Here is a 6,000-nt window from a genome sequence, read left to right as displayed (position 1 = left end):
GGGGCCGGGAGAAGCGGCCGCCCCCGGGAGGGGGACGCGGTGCCCGCCCCCGTGCGCGGCCGGGGAGAGGAGGAGCCGTCCGGCCGCGCCGCGAGGCCAGACGCCGCTCCAGATGTTCCCCGGGGAGGCTGGGCGAAGCGGGGAGGGGCGGGGCCGAGGGGCGGAGACTGGCGAGCCGGGCGGGGCCGGGGGAGGGCAGGGGCGGGCCCGGACTGGCAGCCAGAGCTCCCACTCTCCCGGCGGGCATTCGCTGCCAGCTCCGCTTCCTCGGGCACGATCCCGGTCTCGGGCGGTCCCGGGCTGCCGCCAGGCGAGGTCCGCCCTGCCCCGCGTCCCGCTCCCGCTCCCCGCCCGGGCGGCGCGCGCCGGGAACTGGCCCACGCTTTCGGGGAGGGCCCTCCCCGGGAAATCCTCTCCGGCTGCGCCCGCTCGCGCCCGCCCGGCCGCCCGGGCTCGGGGTGGAGCAGCTGGGGCCAATCGGGCAGCGCCGGGGAGGAGCCCCGTCCCTGCGGACAGCGACAGGGAAAGTAGGGGGGAAAGTAAGTGGAAGCTCGGCGGACTGGCCGCAGCCCGGCTCCGGCACCGCGGGAGGAGGCAGCGCGGCGCAGGGGGCAGCGCCCGAGGAGGCAGCGCGGCGCAGGGGGCAGCGCAGGGGGCAGCGCCGGACGCAGCGCCGGGCAGAGCCGCCCGCAGCCCGCTCCCAGCCCGGCTCCGCCTCCCCGGCTTAAGGTGAGTGTGGGAGCTGGGAGGAAGGGGTGCAGATGCGGGCTGGAACTCTTCCTCCCCTGCAGCCCCAAAGCCCGCTCCGCGCCTGGCTGCGGCCGGGGCCACAGAGGCTCGTGGCGCGTTCCCTCGCGAGGAGCTGTCCTGCGCTGCCTGCCGGGACTGAGGGGACAGCCCGGGGGTGGGGGCACCGAGCTAGGGCTGGGGGGGAACCGCCGGCGGCGCGCGGAGCCCTCGGGAAGGCCGCTGCTCTCGGGGCTCCCGCCTCGCAAGCGCTTTTCCGCAGGGGGTACCCGTGAGGCAGGGGCTTGGCACGGCGCCCTGCGGGCGCCAGACTCGGCCGCACGAGGGATCCCGAGCGGGCTGAGGCGAACGGGCGGAGCGTGGCGCTGTGGGCACCTCGGGCTCTCCGACTGCCTGGTGGGGCCCAGGGCTCTGCCTCTCCGTGCGGGCTAGAAGGCTCGTTTGCCGGGAGCGGCTCTGACGTTCCAGCTGTGTCCTTTCCAGCCGAACTTCCGAGACTCCCACAGAAGCTGGGGATTAGAGCGCAAACAAACGCACACAAAGCCAAACTTTAGATGCCTCCCGAGCCCCGGCTCCTCTTCCACCCGACTTTTATTTTGAAAGGGTGATCCGGAGCGGGATCTTTCACCTGGGCTCGCAGCTCGGGAGTTCTAAAACGGAGCAGCCGGACTATATTTGGCCAGCAATCCGCTGCTATTTGCGCATGCTACCGGATTTAGGGGACTGTCCTCGGGCGTTGGGGGAGAGCGTTTGGGAAGGTGGCTTGGTCCCGGCACAGGCTCCAGATTCCCAGGGCTTGGGTTGCCATTGTGCCTCGCACGCCCTGAGCTGCTTAATCTCCCGGATCTCAGGTGCCTCAAGTGTAAAATAAAGGGGGGAGGTCTCGAGGGGCTCCCGGCCCCCTTTCAGCCTGAGATCTGTGATCCCATGAAAAATGGTGCGGCCTGGGAAGGCTCAGGAGAGGAGTCCAAGCCCCTGCTCTTGACATTGGCTGTGGCACAGGAGGCAGGGAACAGTGTCTCTGAACCTCGCAGTCTGCAACCGGGGAATAGGTATAAGGATATGTCCACTGCCTGCCTCCCAGCGTCCGTGAGTCTAGAACTAGAAGTGACTCCAGAGGACCTGCAACCCAGCCCCCTCATTACCCGCAGGAGGGAACGGAGGCTCCGGAACCATAAATGCATTCACTAAATGTGTCAGAGTGGGGAGCGGCAACGATGCTGTTCCCCCCCCCCCCAATCGTGTGCTCGGTGAAGAGACATGCAGGGGGAACTTCTTCTTCCCACTCAAATGAAGAGACTGGACCCACCCCTCTGCACCCTTCCGGGGGCAGCAGTGGTGACATTGGACCCGTTGTCCCTCATTTTCTGTATGTTTCATGGCCACCTGTGTGACTCGACTTGGGGGGGGGGCGGGCAAGTAATCTGGCTCAGGTCTGTTAGCTGGACCAGTTTCTCTGGATCCAATCTTGAGGAAGCAGAACAACCAGGGGAGGGAGGGAGGGAAGGAAGGAAGGAAAGAGGGAGAGAGGGAGGGAAGGGAAGGAGGGGAAGGAAGGAAAGAGGGAGGGGGAGGGAAGGAGGGAAGGAAGGAAAGAGGGAGAGAGGGAGGGAGGGAAGGAGGGAAGGAAGGAAAGAGGGAGAGAGGGAGGGAGGGAAGGAGGGAAGGAGGGAAGGAAGGAAAGAGGGAGGGGGAGGGAAGGAGGGAAGGAAGGAAAGAGGGAGAGAGGGAGGGAGGGAAGGAGGGAAGGAAGGAAAGAGGGAGGGAGGGAGGGAGGGAGGGAAAGAGAGAGAGAGAGAGAGAGAGAGAGAGAGAGAGAGAGAGAGAGAGAGAGAGAGAGAGAGAGAGAGAGAGAGAAGGGGGGGAGGAAGGAGGGTAAGGAAGGAAAAAAAAAGAAGGGAAAAAAGCCCCATTTGCTTCCTGATTGTGGGTATCCAATCCTTTAATTAAATGTTGTTGTTTGTCGAGCTCTGACAATTGATTTTATTCCCGATGACTTGCTTGCAATTATTTACTGCTGCCCCTGTAGTCAGCAGACTCCCTTAATTGAGTGAGCACCGTTTGGAGCAGCCCTGCCACATCTTTACCGCTTAGAGCATGGGTGGATTGTATTGATGGGGATCTGTGTGTGTTTGGGGCTGAGGTGGGCAGGGGAGTGAGAGGATGCAGCTGGATGGTGGGGCTGAACTCCCAGCCAGGACACGCTTGCTTTTGTGTTCAGTGGCAAAAGGCCGTCTTTGAACCTAAGATCAGGCCAAGGGCAAGGAGAGAGGTTTGAAATGTGGTTCTTGTTTTTCCTTTCCATTCCGGGAGGAATGAGCTCAAAATGGGCAGGAGAATTATGGCAAAGTACTCCTCGTGAAACTCCCAAGTGACCTCTGGTCCTGTTCGCGAGGCAGCACATTTCCCCACATTTTAGAGTGTGTCCTGGACATCCCAAGGGACAGGGAAGTGAGCTACCTGTCATCCCTTGCCCTGGTCAGACCTCACTGGCACACTGGCTTCGAGCGGTTAGGCTACATTTTGTCAAGTCCATTGAGCAGCTGGAGAGCCCTGAGAGGTCTGCCAATGGCGAAGGGACTGGAGATGTGGCATCCAGAGATTGCATGGCAGGTCTTTGCAGCTGAAAAAAGGGCAGATGTTTAGCCTGAAGAAGGAAAGACTTGAGTTTGGAGAAGAGGCTACAGCATCTGGCTTGAAGGATTTGAAGTACTATCCAGGAGAGGGGGCTGAACTCCATCCGTTTGATTCCAGAGGGCAGACATGTGGCAGTGGAGACTGACTTCATCTCAGTTTCCCACTCTGAAAAATAAGACCATTAGTGTGAATCTACTTTAAGCTTCCTTCCAGGTCCATAACGATGACCCTGTGATATCTACATTCCCACCATCTGCCATGGTGACTAGTGCATGGTGGGGCATGAACAAAGGTTTCTGAAACGACTGAGTCACATTTGTGGAACTGGGAGAATGTCTGGTTACCAGATTCCATACAATGACATGCAATTTAGAATAATTCTCAGAAGGTTGAATATTTTATTTTCTGGAGCAAATGGGGCAAGGCAGCCCAGTGAAAAAGGAGTCAGGACCCCTACATATTGAACCCCACTTCTGGCACCATTTAGTCTTTGATCCATGGGCAAATCACTTGACTTTCCTTATCTTTACCTGCGTCATCTATAAAACTGGCTGACTAACACATCAACAGGAATCTTTCTTTGATTTTAAGGGGATAAGAGCACTGAGTATCACTAAATTCTGATACTTTTAGTCCTTGTGAAGGATATTGGCCCAAATGCCCAGTGTATTGTGCCCAAATCTGGCTGGGGGCTAACAAAAGTGAAATTCTATCCAAACTGGTGAGAAAATCAAGGTTCAAGTCCATGCTTCTTAGTTGAATCTGTCTATTTTGTTCTCCCTGAGCTTCCTTGCCTTTTCTCAGATGGTGCGAAGCTACCATGGGAGTATAGGATTATGCATTTGGAACTTGAAAGACTTATGGAGATCATTTAGTCCAAGTCTCTTATTCTACAGAGAAACTGAGGCTCAGATATGCTCAGGGACTTTCTCTGCTTCTATGAAGATAGCTATTTTGAGCTAGCACTGGAAGAGCTCCCACTTTTTTTCAGAAGTGGAAATAGAATTTCATTATCAGTCTATCTACTTGTCTGCCCATCCATCCAGAAGTCTGTTGGTCGATTTATCTACCTATATATCTATCTATCCATGTATCTATCTGTCTATCTATCTATGTATCTATCTGTCTGTCTATGTATCTATCTATCCATGTATCTATCTGTCTATCCATGTATCTGTCTATCTATGTATCTATCTATCCATGTATCTGTCTATCTATGTGTCTATGTATCTATCTATCCATGTATCTATCTGTCTATCCATGTATCTGTCTATCTATGTATCTATCTATCCATGTATCTGTCTATCTATGTGTCTATGTATCTATCTATCCATGTATCTATCTGTCTATCTATGTATCTCTCTATCCATGTATCTATCTATCTATCTATGTATCTATCTGTCTGTCTATGTATCTATCTATCCATGTATCTATCTGTCTATCCATGTATCTGTCTATGTATCTATCTATCCATGTATCTATCTATCTATGTATCTATCTGTCTACCCATGTATCTATATATCTCTCTATCCATGTATCTATCTGTCTATCTATGTATCTATCCATCTATCTATCTATCTATCTATCTATCTATCTATCTATCTATGTATCTTTCTGTCTGTCTATGTATCTATCTATCCATGTATCTATCTATCTATGTATCTATCTATCCATGTATCTGTCTATCTATGTATCTATCTATCCATGTATCTGTCTATCTATGTGTCTATGTATCTATCTATCCATGTATCTATCTGTTTATCCATGTATCTGTCTATCTATGTATCTATCCATGTATCTATCTGTCTACCCATGTATTTATCTATCTATGTATCTATCCACGTACCTATCTGTCTATCTATGTATCTCTCTATCCATGTATCTATCTATCTATCTATGTATCTATCTATCTACCCACACAATCCCCTCTGGCCTCACCCTCCTAGTGACTTACCAACAGCCCACATTTGCTGGATTTGAAGATCAATGCCATGACTCTGAAACAGAGCCAAGCCATCTGACCTCCTGGCGATCAGATTCACATAGGTATGTTCCTTTTATGTGACACTGATCTCCTCTCTGCTCCATCTCTTGACTCCCAGCATTTTCTTTGGCTGTCTCCCATGGCTGGAGCCTTCCCCCTCCTCATCTCTGTCTCCTGGCTTCCTGGCTTCCTTCAAGGTCTGGCTAAAACTCCACTTTTTTTAGAAAGCTCTATCCTAACCCTCTTTTCAGGGCTATCCCTTCCTCCCTCTCTCCCCCTACACACACACACACACACACACAGTGGCTTCATGAGCTGCTCTTCTTTCCTAAGCTCTCTCTGTCTGCACAGATGTAGGAGCTGGTGAGTCATGTCTGCAGTGACCGAGCTGGGTTAAATTGCTATTAAAGAAGGCCTCCTCCTGTGCTCTCTTCTTGCTGGGAAATGATAGAAGAAGAATGGCAAACTCAGAACATTTTCTTTCTGCTCTCTTGAGATAAATCCAGGTTATAGTTTGGGGATTGTTCAAGTGCCTTTTGAGTTTCTCCCCCTCCTCCAAGCACACCAGACCAATTGCCCCCACTTTGCCAAAGAGTGGGATTTGGGGTGGGAGGAGAAGGAAGAAGCAGGGT

General features: G+C 53.4%; 1 protein-coding gene across 2 annotated transcripts in view; it reads left to right on the top strand.

Moving 5' to 3' along the window:
• The first annotated feature begins 227 nt into the window (after positions 1–227).
• The window catches only part of IL1RAP (interleukin 1 receptor accessory protein), a 140,674-nt gene continuing 134,901 nt past the window's right edge, over positions 228–6,000 (top strand). For both annotated transcript variants that reach the window (XM_074297870.1, XM_074297869.1), the window contains exon 1: positions 228–729. The gene's annotated coding sequence lies outside the window, so the exon portion shown is untranslated. The remainder of the gene's footprint in view (positions 730–6,000) is intronic.

This window comes from Sminthopsis crassicaudata, chromosome 3 (genome assembly GCF_048593235.1).
Source record: "Sminthopsis crassicaudata isolate SCR6 chromosome 3, ASM4859323v1, whole genome shotgun sequence".
NCBI lineage: Eukaryota > Metazoa > Chordata > Mammalia > Dasyuromorphia > Dasyuridae > Sminthopsis > Sminthopsis crassicaudata.
Note: the sequence above shows the minus strand (reverse complement) of the source record. Positions and strands in the feature narration are given on the sequence as shown.